General features: G+C 37.6%; 1 pseudogene; it reads right to left on the reverse strand.

The window, feature by feature from the left end:
* Positions 1–14820: 14820 nt before the first annotated feature.
* On the reverse strand, positions 14821–15786 carry LOC149181831 (UDP-glycosyltransferase 92A1 pseudogene; annotated as a pseudogene).
* Between the last annotated feature and the right edge of the window lie 828 nt (positions 15787–16614).

Consider the following 16614-nt stretch of genomic DNA (forward strand, 5'->3'; position numbering starts at 1 on the left):
AATTTTATTGTACAATAAGTTCTTAATGCTATACGATAGATGGTTAACTTACGTGGTTTACATTTAATTTTCTATCCACCGATTACATATGGGTCCTTCAGTGTTGGCGCCTGGGATCATTATATTGCACATACCCATAGTTTTTATACATTTAGTTATCATGTTAATGTGCATTAACCAACTATACCGCAACATTTAGATAGTGTATTAACCAGTGTTGTATGTGTCTGCATTCATTGAAGCCATAGACGATAATTAAAGAATTTACAAAGATTAGCCGTATGGTTTGTTATATTTAAGGAGAGAATTCATGTCATGGTACTAAACATTGTTAATTGACACTAGGTGGTCCTCGAAACTTTGAGGCACACCTACAAATGCACACCAATCCCAAACACCACACGAAAGACCTTTGGCAATGGCCCCATATGACACTCATCCAACTACTGAGGTTCAATGCGAAGAGGTTAGGGTATTCACTTGCGGAGGTACTGAGAAAAAGGTTCATTTCCGCTCACCGCTGCCGAATAACATGACTCTGCGACCTTTGTTCCACAGTTGTTTCTCTCCGGTGGAAAGAGTGCATAATCCCTTTAACTTTGGCATTATTTTGCATTTAGACCCTTCTTTGCACAGGCTTACCCTAGAAATATTGATTCCTTGTTGGCATGTTTGCTACACAATATTTCTATGTACAATCTTCAGCACATTGAGTTCCACCACTCACCACTAGCTCAGGTAAGATTTCTCTGGAATGATTACCCAGTTTTATTGTTTTTCCTTTCTGAGCTACATTTTCCCCTTTGAGATAAATCCTAACAGACTGACTGTTGTATGCAGGTAGAGTGGGTCAACTCTAGGGTTGACGACTTCAGTCGTTTACCCAGATGTGACAATCTTCCTCTTCCAGGTTGGATTTTGAGCATATCTCAGTCCCTTGAAGCGTTTTGGTGTATCTACCAGTTCTCATAGGACTTTGGCTTTCGGGAGTTGTGACTGAGAAAACCCTTAGGGCTCATGTTTGTGTAATGATTTCCTAGTTTTTATTTGTCGATATATACTTATGACTTGGCTGAGGGTTTAGGCTCCAAGCCTTCCTCCCCTAGCTTGTGATACAAGTTTTTCCTAATATAGTTGACATATGCATAACTATTATATTCAGTTAATTCATAACTGTATATTCGGTTGAGTTTTATATTGATGTTTTTGCTCTTATTTGTAGTTCAATTACCTGTTAAATAAATTTTATAGTATGCTTATTTGCTGTCTCAAAACAATGGGGTTACATTTTTGTTTAACGTTGCTCTTATTACTTAATATGAGAAATAGAGTTGTTATTTACAGAAATGCAGCACCAATCTGAAGGGGATTATTCTTTCCTAGTTAGTTAATCACGCGTTCTTATTTTTCAGTTGTGCCTAAATAAATTTGATTTGTCGGGTTTCTCTCCTCGCATTGCTGCCATGGTCATCCTGGCAGATTCCCCTCACTTCCTATTGCTTATGCCTCCTATGTTGTCACTGCAGTATGGGTTTCAATTGGTCAAGATTTCCCAAGAGTAGTGAAATTTGGAGCCATAGTACCAGGCCACAGAAGATCTTAGAGCTGCCCCAAACCCCCTCCAATGCCTAGTGCTCAGAAATAGCTTTCCAATGGTATATGAAAGTCCAAAAATGGACCCATGGAGCAGAAGTTAAAGCATTCTAAAGACTACCTTGGAAAAGCCCAACAAATCATGAAAAATGACTAAGTGTGGAGATAAATCACAATCAGGGTCCGGAGCAGATCACAATCGGCCATCATATTCTCTCGCGGAAACCTACTCTTTATCCAAATTTCTTTCTGCCCGAAGCAGACCAGGATGCATGCCCCCTGGGTTCCAGTCACATCCTTCTGAATCACTCGCGCTCATCGGGAAGAAGGACTGGGGGTGGAGACATTTCTTGCCTGAACAGATCATTTAGGGTTGGTATATGACTATTTGCGATGCGTGATCCCGGAAATGAAAGTTGGTCTACGAGCTTGACCACTCTTCCTTCGTGTGGAAAACACATTACTCTAAAGAGTGAGGAGACGATGGCTCCCATGCAATATATATAGTCTCGTCCAAGGAGTAGGTTATAATCCAAGGGTCCTTGAACGACCATCACGTTCATTTGAACAGTCTTCCCTTTCAATGTGATAGGCACATTGGGGAGGATCCCTAAAGGTATATGCCCAGTTTCCGTATATGCCCAGTTTCCGTATATGCGCACATTTTCCGTATATGCCCAGTTTCCGTATATGCGAACATCTTCCGTATATGCCCAGTTTCCGTATATGCGGACATCTTCCGTATATGCCCAGTTTCCGTATATGCACACATCTTCCGTATATGCCCAGTTTCCGTATACGCCCAATTTCCGATTACGCCCAGTTTCCGTATATGCACACATCTTCCGTATATGCCCAGTTTCTGTATATGTGCACATCTTCCGTATATGCCCAGTTTCCGTATATGCGGACATCTTCCATATATGCCCAGTTTCCGTATATGCGCACATCTTCCGTATATGCCCAGTTTCCGTATATGCGCACATCTTCCGCATATGCCCAGTTTCCGTATATGCACACATCTTCCGTATATGCCCAGTTTCCGTATATGCACACATCTTCCGTATATGCGCACATCTTCCGTATATGCCCAGTTTACGTATATGCGCACATCTTCCGTATATGCCCAGTTTCCGTATATGCGCACATCTTCCGTATATGCCCAGTTTCCGTATATGCGCACATTTCCGTATATGCCCACATCTTCCGTATATGCACACATCTTCCGTATATGCCCAGTTTCCGTATATGCGCACATCTTCCGTATATGCCCAGTTTCCGTATATGCGCACATCTTCCGTATATGACCAGTTTCCGTATATGCACATATCTTTCGTATATGCCCAGTTTCCGTATATGCACACATCTTCCGTATATGCCCAGTTTCTGTATATGCACACATCTTCCGTATATGCCTAGTTTCCGTATATGCGCAGATCTTCCGTATATGCCCAGTTTCCATATATGCACACATCTTCCGTATATGCCCAGTTTCCGTATATGCCCAGTTTCCGTATATGCGCACATCTTCCGTATATGCCCAGTTTCCGTATATGCGCACATCTTTCGTATATGCCCACATCTTCCGTATATGCCCAGTTTCCGTATATGCGCACATATTCCGTATATGCCCAGTTTCCGTATATGCTCACATATTTCGTATATGCTCAGTTTCCGTATATGCACACATCTTCCGTATATGCCCAGTTTCCGTATATGCACACATCTTCCGTATATGCCCAGTTTCCGTATACGCCCAGTTTCCGTATATGCACACATCTTCCGTATATGCCCAGTTTCTGTATATGTGCACATCTTCCGTATATGCCCAGTTTCCGTATATGCGCACATCTTCCGTATATGCACACATCTTCCGTATATGCCCAGTTTCCGTATATGCGCACATCTTCCGTATATGCCCAGTTTCCGTATATGCTCACATCTTTCGTATATGCCCAGTTTCCGTATATGCACACATCTTCCGTATATGCCTAGTTTCCGTATATGCACACATCTTCCGTATATGTCCAGTTTCCGTATACGCCCAGTTTCCGTATATGCACACATCTTCCGTATATGCCCAGTTTCTGTATATGTGCACATCTTCTGTATATGCCCAGTTTCCGTATATGCGCACATCTTCCGTATATGCCCAGTTTCCGTATATGCACACATCTTCCGTATATGCCCAGTTTCCGTATATGCACACATCTTCCGTATATGCACACATCTTCCGTATATGTCACACTACAATATTTTTGGATCCTCTCTTTACTGTTGTGTCTCCAAAGAATCAAGGAAGAAGCTAGAGTTGACAATAAAATTTAGAATTGTAGGCAAACCAACAACACCATTTTTATTCAACAAGCAGAGACTATCATAGTTTAAGTGTCCAAATCTAGCATGCCATAATAAACTTGACGGAAGTGTACCTTCTTCATGATGAGAAATATATGAGAAATGTTGTGCATGAGCAGAGGTTCCTTGCAGTTTAAGAAGTCTTTCTTCTTCTATTCCCCTCATGACAAGTGAGTGGTCAGATGCCTTTCTTACCTCAAACTTTCCATCAAACATATGAATAGAGTGACCTTGCTAACGGAAGATGTGCGCATATACGGAAACTGGGTATATACGGAAAATGTGTGCATATACGGAAACTGGGCATATACGGAAGGTGTGTGCATATACGGAAACTGGGCATATATGGAAGATGTGCGCATATACGGAAACTGGGCATATACGGAAGATGTGTGCATATACGGAAACTGGGCATATACGGAAGATGTGTGCATATATGGAAACTAGGCATATACGGAAGATGTGTTCATATACAGAAACTGGGCATATACAGAAGATGTGCGCATATAAGGAAACTAGGCATATACGGAAGATGTCCGCATATACGGAAACTGGGCATATACGGAAGATGTGTGCATATACGGAAACTGGGCATATACGGAAGATGTGTGCATATACGGAAACTGGGCATATACGGAAACTGGGCATATACGAAAGATGTGAGCATATACGGAAACTGGGCATATACGGAAGATGTGCGCATATACGGAAACTGGGCATATACGGAAGATGTGTGCATATACGGAAGATGTGTGCATATACGGAAACTGGGCATATACGGAAGATGTGCGCATATACGGAAACTGAGCATATACGGAAGATGTGCACATATACAGAAACTGGGCATATACGGAAGATGTGTGCATATACGGAAGATGTGTGCATATACGGAAACTGGACATATACGGAAGATGTGTGCATATACGGAAACTGGGCATATACGAAAGATGTGCGCATATACGGAAACTGGGCATATACGGAAGATGTGCACATATACGGAAACTGGGCATATACGGAAGATGTGTGCATATACGGAAACTGTGCGCATATACGGAAACTGGGCATATACGGAAGATGTGTGCATATACGGAAACTGGGCATATATGGAAGATGTGCGCATTTACGGAAACTGGGCATATACGGAAGATGTGTGCATATACGGAAACTGGGCATATACGAAAGATGTGTGCATATACGGAAACTGGTCATATACGGAAGATGTGCGCATATACGGAAACTGCGCATATACGGAAGATGTGCGCATATACGGAAACTGGGCATATACGGAAGATGTGCGCATATACGTAAACTGGGCATATACGGAAGATGTGGGCATATACGGAAGATGTGTGCATATACGGAAACTGGGCATATACGGAAGATGTGTGCATATACGGAAACTGGGTATATACGGAAGATGTGCGCATATACGGAAACTGGGCATATACGGAAGATGTCCGCATATACGGAAACTGGGCATATACGGAAGATCTGAGCATATACGGAAACTGGGCATATACGGAAGATCTGGGCATATACGGAAACTGGGCGTATACGGAAACTAGGCATATACGGAAGATGTGCGCATATACGGAAACTGGGCATATACGGAAGATGTGTGCATATACGGAAACTGGGCATATATGGAAGATGTGCGCATATACGGAAACTGGGCATATACGGAAGATGTGCACATATACAGAAACTGGGCATATACGGAAGATGTGTGCATATACGGAAACTGGGCGTATACGGAAACTGGGCATATACGGAAGATGTGTGCATATACGGAAACTGGGCATATACGGAAGATGTGTGCATATACGGAAACTGGGCATATACGGAAGATGTGAGCATATACGGAAACTGGGCATACGGAAGATGTGCGCATATACGGAAACTGGGCGTATACGGAAACTGGGCATATACAGAAGATGTGGGCATATACGGAAGATGTGCGCATATACGGAAACTGGGCATATACGGAAGATGTGTGCATATACGGAAACTGGGCATATACGGAAGATGTGCGCATATACGGAAACTGGGCATATACGGAAGATGTGTGCATATACGGAAACTGGGCATATACGGAAGATGTGCGCATATACGGAAACTGGGCATATACGGAAGATGTGTGCATATACGGAAACTGGACATATACGGAAGATGTGTGCATATACGGAAGATGTGCGCATATACAGAAACTGGGCATATACGAAAGATGTGTGCATATACGGAAACTGGGCATATACGGAAGATGTGCGCATATACGGAAACTGGGCATATACGGAAACTGAGCATATACGGAAGATGTGCGCATATACAGAAACTGGGCATATACGGAAGATGTGATGCATCTAAATCAAGATGTTGCAAGAAGATTCTCATCCTTACCTTCCAATTTGTATTATTTGAGCCATTCAAAAATGGAACTCCAACTGAGGTAATCAGGTCCTAGTTCTCCATGATCCTTGATCTTCCTTCTAACTATTAAACTGATCCTGAAGGAAGCTAGCTTCAATACAAATTTTTAGAAACAATGGAAACTAGGACACTACTAAGAGGGGTGGTGAATTAGTAGTGTGGCCAAATTATACAACTCTTCACAAATTTCACTTTTTAATCACTTTAACAATTTTTCATGGATCAACAACACAACTCAATCATGTAGAACATAACATCATAAACCTCAAGCACATGAACTACATATACACAAGACGCTAATCTTATTTTTATTACAATCTTCAACTTGATTACATCATGGCCCCACAAGCTACCACTTGTAGGTTTATCAGTTGCTACTACTAGGAACTTCAATCTCTACTTATTTATTAGCTACCACCGAAAGGGAATGCTGCCCCTACTTGTTTACAGGAGGCATATCAGAGCAAGAGGAGCCATATCGGAAGAGAGTTGCATGTAATACATGCCCACGAAGAACCTGCAGGAGTAGCCACATATGTATATAATATATATATATATGTCAAAACAGAGTTAGCACAGGGTCTTTATCTGATGTAGGCTGCACAGGGTCTTTGTCTTCTTCTCTGACACACACTCCCTTCCACAACTCATTGTAGATGAGGGTGTGTTTTACCATTCAGGACCATTCAGGATAGTTCTCCTTTCCAGTGAGAACTATTCCTACCGTAGAAATGATTGAATGCATTCTGTAAAAGAATGTCTCTGCTAAAAAAAAAAAAATTCTGTTTATAAAAAAACTTCTGCTGAAAAAATCCTTATGCCACAGCCTTATGCACTTTATTTTCTCTGATATTTGATAGAAGTATCAGCATTACATATAACTGTAGACCTTCGTTACAAATAAACTATTCATATCAATATACAAATTGTGTATTGGGCAAACAGAGTATTCCTCTATCTTAGTGTACGAAAATTTTTAATGAAACCTACAGCTTATCATATTGAAGTATCCCCATTGCACTAGTTCACACATCAATCACTAGACAGTGGATAACAGAAAGTTACAGACTACCAACATCGCAGACTAACGGTTTATACCAACAGAAGTAAAAGTCGGTCGGAAGACAACCAAGTCAAGCCACGCAACACATTAGGGCCATCTTCATTATCGGTTCCAAATCCATGCCCCAAAAGCTTAGATTGACGGTCGTAAGCTATGACAAACAAAATCCGAACTGCTCTCAAATAATAAATTACAGTGCTCTCAAATAATAAGCGATGACAATCAGAATCTAAATTGCTCTCAAATAATAAATTACAGTGCTCTAATAAGCGATGAGTTAAGGATAACAAGCTCAGGCCACGTTCACTCCAGTGAGTAAGAAATCGAGTGTTGAGCGGATGCAATGTCGGGCATCTCAGGTTCGTTCTTCAGGCTTGTTCCACCAGCTACGACATGTACACGCTCTCGCTCCACACCGAGGAATCCATCATTATGACGAAAGGAAAAGAATCCGAACTCGCGACCTCTGGACTGGGACTGCTCCTCCCAAAGAATTTCACTCCCGCGCATATAGATATATAGCTTCTCTCAGTGTGCGCGCACACAAGGATACAAGGAATGTGATACAGAGATTAAAAGGGAGAGCGTACAAAGGAATAGGAAGAGAGCCAGATGGGTAATGTGCTGCTGCGAAGAGGAGTGGATGGTCGTCGTCGGATAAAGATCATGGAAGCCAACGGATCGGTGATGAATGAGAAGAAACCTTCGGCGGGTGTCCCTACAATTACAGGATTCAAAGTGCCACATGATGGAAGAGGGAACGAAAATATGTGCATCATACGAACAGGGTGATGATCGAAGATTTTATGACGCCATTCTCAGACAGGTTTACCCGTCTCTCCACAGAAATGAACCAAACAATATTTGTGATTGCATTTTCGAAGTTGAATGGGTAACCGGTGAAATCACAAAGCTTGATATTGAACGTATTTTTTTACTGACACCGGGAGGCGTTGAGGATCACCCAGGAATAAAGTTTCTTGGTATAACTGGTCAAGGTATAACCCACACATTCATGCGCAGAGAATCAACATCATGACAGATGCAGTGCTCAGGGCAGAGCAGCGCTCAGGACAGAGGTAGGAGTTACAACTATTTTTAGAACCTGGGACCTATGCTCTGATACCATGTCAGGCCAGGGTAACTCCAGAATGGGCAGAAGAAAAACTGACTTATTATTTCATTAGATAACTATTGTTTATATACATAAAATGGATGGATCAGTTCATCTTCTTGATGACTGTTCACGTTCCTGTTTACCCAACCGTTGAAGATTAGGTGTGAACAAAAAAGAAAAATACATAAAATATAAATAGTAACTATAAATCAATAACATTTTACCATATAAATCAAAATAATAATGATTCATATTCATAACCATCATATTTTGTAATTTTATATTTAAATTTAATTAATAAACATATAAAAATTTAATACTTAAAATAAACTTTTTTTGATGATGCCAAGTAAGAGCTTAATCAAAATTCTTTAACATTTTTTTTTATGTTAAAAAAGAAGTGAGCAATATTTCTAGATCATTGTAGTTATATTGACTTAAACAATAAAGAAGGGTGGTAGAGAGAAATATTTTGAATATTAGATCGAATGCAAGTATAAAATGAACAATTTAAAAGAAAATGCTTTTCATTTTTAATCTTATTTAAATTGCATAGGTATAAACTCGTTCATCCTATGGGGTTTTAGGACTTGACCAACACCCAGTTAACTATGAAGCTCATGAAAATTAATGTGATTAAAATACCAAGAAAAATAAAGTAATTGAAATTAAATTTTTTCTTACTCTTTCACTTTCCATTGTGTAGGCGTTGTATAATTTACTCAATTATTAATATGGAATTGATATGTAACATCAATAAATATTAATAAAAAAAAATTCAATGTGGTTTATAAACAAAATATTTCAATGTGTAAAATATTGTTATGTTGCCCTAAAACTGCTTTTGCTTGGCTAATAGTTTGTTTTCCTCAGATGTAAGGAAACAACTCAACAACCCAAAACCAAGAGGCATTTGGCAAGAGTGAAAATTTGGCCCTTTACAGACCACCAAAGAGTAATTATAGGTGGTGTGGTTTTCTTTGAATAACAATGATGAGTCAACGTACATTTGTGGATAACAGGAAATGATGACTTTTCTCACTATTGGTTTGAGAATTGAGTTATGATAGGTTTTCCCATTCTTTAATATATATATATATATATATATATATATATATATATATATATATATATATATATGTGTGTGTGTGTGTGTGTGTGTGTGTGTGTGTGTGTGTATATGTATATGTATATGTATATAAGTGCTTTTTAATTGAAGGTATATTATGGAGTCGACTTCTAACATTTTAACACATACACTCACGCACTGTCCCCACTATTGGTTTGAAAATTGAGTTATGATAGGTTTTCCCACTGTTTAATATATCTATGTGCTTTTTAATTGAAGGAAAGAGGGAGATTTGTAATTATTTCAATTTTTAATATGGAGTCGACTTCTAACATTTTAACACATACACACACGCATTGTGAGAGTTTATTTTTATCCCATGGTTCTCTATTTCTTAATATGAGGGGAACATGTATTTAAAAATATTTTAATAACAAAAATAACATTTTAATGTGGAGGATGTGGGTCAAATAAAATATTTCAATGACTATCTCAAGTAAAAAATTTCAATGTCAATTATGTATATATTATATGAAACAAATCAAAATAAGAATTTCTTATAATTAAATCATTTTATTAGTGCAATGCTTAAAATGAAGGAAATGTGTAACTTGTTCCATGCTCAGTGTGGAGTTGACACACATGCACACTCACACACACACACACATTAAACCAGCTTAGATCCATGCTGACCCCATATCTAGTAAGTGTCAAGAGAGATCAAATTTCTGGAGGCCCTAATCTTTCTTCAAACTTGCATCTCAATATGTTTGATCCCTCGGTGCTTGATAGATCCAAGGTTCACATGGATCTATGTTGAGAATAATCTAATTGTAAGGTAATGGCTAAGTTAGACACCAAATTGTTGTATAAGACCTCTTGTATGTGGGACAAGGAACCCACAAATATAGTATTAAATTTTTTTAGTTTAAGTATTTTTAACCTTGGAAATTGACTCTCCAAATATAACCAAAGCCTTAAAATTTTAGATTATTGATGGTTTTCTATCAAAGAAAATGTCTACATTGATTTTAGATTGAAATTGTTTTTATTGACATTTTTATTGAGAGCAATGCATAAATGAGAAAAATATGATTCTCAAATAAAAAGAATACAAAAAAAGGTAATTGTAAATGGTAACACTAATTGTAAAGTGTAATCATTTCCAAATCAAACTTTTTAAAAGATTCCTAAAAATGAGCCAAAGAAAATATTTTTGTATTTTGCATATACAATTTTATATTTCATATAAATTAATGTCAAACCTGTGGAATATGTCAAATTTCTCGAAATGAGAATTAGATCTTTCAATTTTGTAGAAAATACTAAAATAGGGGAAGTAAATCTTAGGCTTTCAAAGATTTTTAATTTATAGGAAATATTTGCAAATCTTCAAAATATAGTGTACATTGTTGAGAGGTTGCTTTAAAGAAATCTATGTGTGTCTATGGATTCTTTGAAGGAAAGATGTAGGCACTTACCATTGTAACTAAAAACAATGACATGCACTAACTTGGAAGAGAAAAAATTCCAAAAGATAGGTTAGGAAATACAATATTTTAGTTCTATACCAACAATAGGGAAAATTACAAGATAAATTAGACCAAGCTTAGAAAGTTGGGAAACTAGAGTAAATAAAACTTACTAGGAAGAATTCACACATTTATTCCCAATGGAGTTGCCCTTTTTGTTTTAAGGAAAATTCCTAGTGACTAGAATTGAATCACTAACGTAGTGAATTAAAGAACACTAACTACTTTTTAAGATCAAAGGGTCATTACAATATATACTACCTAAGATAAGATGATAGAAACCCACATGATCAAATGGCTAATCCATTTCTCATAGTTCTAACCTCAACCCATAAAACATAGAACATGCCACCCTCGAATCCAATTAAGAATATAAACATGAATTATGATAAATATTTAATACAATAACATAATTTGATAATATGTTGATTCTAACTAACATTAGGGAGTTCACTGATCTTCAAATTATAAATCAAAAGTAAATAATCAAACATATTACAAAATGGTCCCTGAGGAGGGATATTAATTTAATGTGTACAACAAATAAAACTTTACACTTGATTTATGATGTTCGTGCCTTGCCCCCTAACTCCGAGTTCCTCTTATATAGACTACTCATCTACTTGTTCCACTTACTATATTCAACTTCACTATGGTTGAGAAAACTAAGAAATGTTTTGACCCAACTTAAAACTAAAACAAGCTCAGAACCTGGGGGCTTTAATGAGGGGAAAGCAATTATAATCCAAGGTTGAGCTTTTAAGAATTATCCCAGTATATCCATGCTCTTTATGGTCTCTTCCCTCTTCGGATAACAAATAACTCATATATATACCATGGAAAAATATTTTTGTTAGTTACTGATGGAGATACAAATTGTATAGGGGTATGTATCCCATGTTCTTTTCTCTAGAGCTTCCATTTAAAGGATGTTAATTATTTTATAGTCCCTTTTGAAGATCATTGTAGGTTCTTTGACGAAAAATCATGGGCAATCTATGATTTTTTTGAAGGAAACTTGCAAACAACCAATTAAAGACTCTAAAAAATATGCAAATAGAGGAATAATGATGAAATAAACAATAGTGAATGGTCAACAAGGCATCGTTGGCCTAGGGAAACCAAATAAATTAATAATACATATCAAGCTTGGTGAGTTTGCTTAATGCCATAAAGGGATTTCTTAAGGCAATAAACAACACTAAATATATCTAGAAGGTTGTTCCATGTAAATTTCTTCATGCAAATCCCCATGCAAGAAGGTGGACTCAAACATCCATTTGACGAACGTCCCATTTATGTGAAGCAATAATGATTAGAACAAAGAAAATGGAATTCATTTTTTCCAAAAAGACAAAGTTTTAGTTAATCTTTTGTCCCTAATAAAATTGTTGGCAATTAATCGAGCCTTTTGTATTTTCAACATTTCCAGCTAATGTATACTTAGTTCCATACACCAATTTACATTTGACAATTTATTTATTATTATTATTATTATTTTTTATTTTGGAAGAGGTACATGATACTAAATATAGCTCACCATTAATGAATAATATTATTCATTCATTTATGTGTTCCAATCTAAATGGATTGAAGCTTCGCCAAATGTTTCTAGACAATGAGTCTTCGAAATTTGAGTGAAAAGAGAGGAGGCTCATCAAAATTATGTACATGTATGATGCTATCTTGAAAGATCATCAACAAGATCACTTGTTGATTCTCATGTTGTACTTATCCATCTAGGAAACTGTGGCATTGGTGCAAGGACAAGTTCAATAGGATAGACTGGATGAAGGTCCATAGGAGGGGGTGAATTTTCAATCTTATTATTATCATATGAAGAAGAAACTATGATATGAGCACTCACTTAAAAGTTGGGAGTAGAAGATAACACAATCACCAAATATGGCATGGAGGCCAAAGATGTTACAAACATTAAATTAGGCTCCCAAGCTTAAAGACCTTTTATCACATCTCCCCTAAAACATAGTATTATTTGATAAAAGATGTTGACTGCAAATGTTGTAAAAACAAAGATAAACTAGTTGCCATTTTTATATTTAAACACGCAGGGAACCACATTTATATACAAATTGTTATGAAAAAGAACATATGCTAAGCAAACATGTGATCAATTACTTTTCACTAAAAAAAGTTCATTTTTCCATACATCTGATCTTTTAGCTTTCAAACGATCTCCCTCTCCAAAGCTTCAACAAAGCTATATGTCCATGAGCCTTAGAAAAATAGATTAAATTGTTAAATATAATTGTAAAAAAACTTTAATATTTTGTTAAATATCCTCTTGAATCATAAAAATTGATCAGGTATGGAAAAATAAAATAAAATTAAATTGTTAAATATAATTGTAAAAAAACATTAATATTTTGTTAAATATCCTCTTGAATCATAGAAATTGCTCAGATATGGAAAACTGAAATGAAATTAAATTGTTAAATATAATTATAAAAAAACATTAATATTTTGTTAAATATCCTCTAGAATCATAAAAATTGATCGGAAATGGAAAAATGAAATTAGTACAAAAGAGATTAGCTTCTTATTTTCTTAAAGATAATAATATATGTCACATTACTGTTACTTGCAAAATTTTCATGTCGTAATGTCAAAAGAATTGATAGATGAAATGGATAATTGAGACTCTTCATTAACAGTAGGTTTACTTACAACTATTTGGAGAAGCATTCGGAAAGAAAATATAATCCTGCAGGAATTTGCATTGAGTAGAAATCAGATCAGACTTAGATTTAGTAATTCCCCATCGTCGTTGCATTGAAAGAGCATGCGGAAAGAAAATATAACACTGCAGAAATTTGCATTACGTAGAAATCAGACTTAGATTTAGTAATTCCTAAAGTCGTTGCATTGAAGGGTCCTAAATTTAGTTCAAGTTCAAAACTAGAGAAGACCGTAACTATCGCATTAATCATATACAGGAATAATTTTGGATTGGGAAAATTTCATATATGTATTAATTTTTATTTATTTGTTTAATCAATACAAGATTAAACAAACATAATCCCTCTGAAAATAAGTGAGTTCAAAACTAGTGAGTTGTAACCAATACCAGATCCCAAACATAATCCCTCTGAAAATAAGTGAGTTCAAAACTAGTGAGGTGCAGAGTGAAAAAATGACATAGCGACTAATAATAAGTTTTCAGCTACTCATTTCACCAGCAAACTAAATTATAATAGAGTTTCTTATTATATAAAAATCACCTAAAGCAAACGCAAGCAAAAATAAATAAAATTTCTTGTCAAACGCCACTGCCTAAAACAAACCCAAATAAAATTTATTGGATTCTTACAAGGCCCACTTTGCATTCATCTAATTCGGACAGAGATCTAGTTACTAAAGTTATTTGGTTTCCTCTAATTCTTACACAGATCACACAACTTGAATTGCACTACACATAGGTCTCATCAAATTCCGATACAGATCATAGAAATTGAAACATTTTAGTTACTCTTTAGCAGGGTGCAAATTTAACATCAGATCTGTCACAAGTTGGAAAGGGCCTCAGGAGCATTCCATACTGTATATTTTTTGTGAGACACATAATCTTTATGATTCAATTTCTGCTAAAATGCAAATCTAGCACTGAACGAGGAAGACGGGTTACATACACAACACAACTCTAGGCCTGGTATCCTATTGTAAGCTCTCTTATCATGTCATCCACAGCACACACAGATGACCCTTTCTTCCCTCCGTCTTTATCTTCACTCACTGCCTTCAAAGCCGCATCGCTCATCTCCCTGGCTCTCTGTCTCACTCGATTGCCATTTTCTTCCTTCATCAACATTCCTACTCTTCTTTCCACCGTCTCGAGTTTCAGCTCTCCCTCTTTGCCCCTCCACATCTCGATGCACACCCCAACTTCCTCCTCCAGCAGCTTCGAATTCGCGAACTGGTCGGCTGCTATGGGCCATCCGATGATGGGCACTCCTCGGCTTAGGCTCTCCAGCACCGAATTCCATCCACAGTGACTAAGGAACCCTCCGGTTGAAGGATGGGACAGGATTAGCAGCTGAGGCGCCCATTTTCTGATAAGCAATCCTGCTTTCTTTTCCTTCACTCGCTCTTCAAATCCCTCCGGAGGAAACTCTGTCGAGAACTCTGAATTGAGCGGGGCCTCCAGCGGAGGCCTGACGACCCAAATAAAAGGCTGTTGGCTCGATTCTAGCCCCAGAGCTAGCGCCCTCATGTTTGACAACGATATGCAATTCTGAGTTCCGAACGAAACGTATAGCACTGTGGACGGCGCCTGTGAATCAAGCCACTGCAAGCATTCCCTTGCAGACTTTACCTCTGCCTGCTTGCCCCGCTGTAGAAAATTCGAATCAACCATTGTATTTGAAGGAGACAAAGAGAGCAACGAAGAGGGTAGGATCGGCCCGACTGCCCAAACCGGCCTGCCGGTGGATTTTCTCATGTGTTGGAGACTGCTATTCTGAAGGAATTCGAATGTGGTTGCTGAAATATGGATGAGCGCTGAATTTTGGGCGCTTGAATTCAAATTTGAATTCGAATTCATTGCATTGATTACGCTGAACCGTGGAGCCTCCCGGAGTTGGAGTGACGGAGCTGCCAGAAAATGCATGTACATAGGTCATGGTATCATGCATGGATATGGGTCCAAAACATGCATTCAAACTCTCGTTACAGTGCTGCCGCTGTCAGAGGGTGTACCTCCATAGCATTAACTTTGCTATGGAGGTGGAAATAGGAACTGCCTTACTTTAGCTGCAAGTGATGAAGGGATGGTCGACGATCAACTTCGAGATGAGGGAATTACGAATGGTAGGTGATGAAGGAATGGTCGACGATCAACTTCGAGATGAGGGAATTACTAATGGCCCATCATTTAGAACCATAAATATTGCATCAGTGAAATACATAATGAAAACAGGTCAAAACAAAACCCTAATATCGACAAATGCCCGACCACCTACCTTTCTCACGGATTTGGTATCCTAATAAATAGGAGGATAACGACTGTATTTATTTGTCACAACATTTCTCACCGATATGTGGATAGAAAGTTATTATAATGTCCCATAACTCCTACGGGTCGGTACGTAAGGTGATTTTCATGGCAAATTTTTCCATATCACTTTCATAAATCTCGAATTCTGATATGAGGTATCATAATGTTCTCACCAATCGGTAGGCGGAAACGTATCAAGTGTTCCATTATTTCTCACCAGTAGATCATTGAAAGGTGCCTTTCATGGCAGATTATCATATCCTTTTCATAAATCATTACGTGAAAGATAACTTTCATCGTATCTCGTTTCATCGCAAGTTTCCTTATCTTTTTCATTAATTGTTAGTTGAAAGAAGCAAAAGCTATTCGAAGTTCTTTTGTGATGAAGATGGAATTGTGAAACCGTTACCTTGAAGGTGACGTTCATCATTTTCCCATTAA

This window comes from Pinus tabuliformis, chromosome 3_2 (genome assembly GCF_031772625.1).
Source record: "Pinus tabuliformis cultivar Carrire ecotype Pingquan chromosome 3_2, CPIR1, whole genome shotgun sequence".
In the NCBI taxonomy this organism is placed as follows: domain Eukaryota; kingdom Viridiplantae; phylum Streptophyta; class Pinopsida; order Pinales; family Pinaceae; genus Pinus; species Pinus tabuliformis.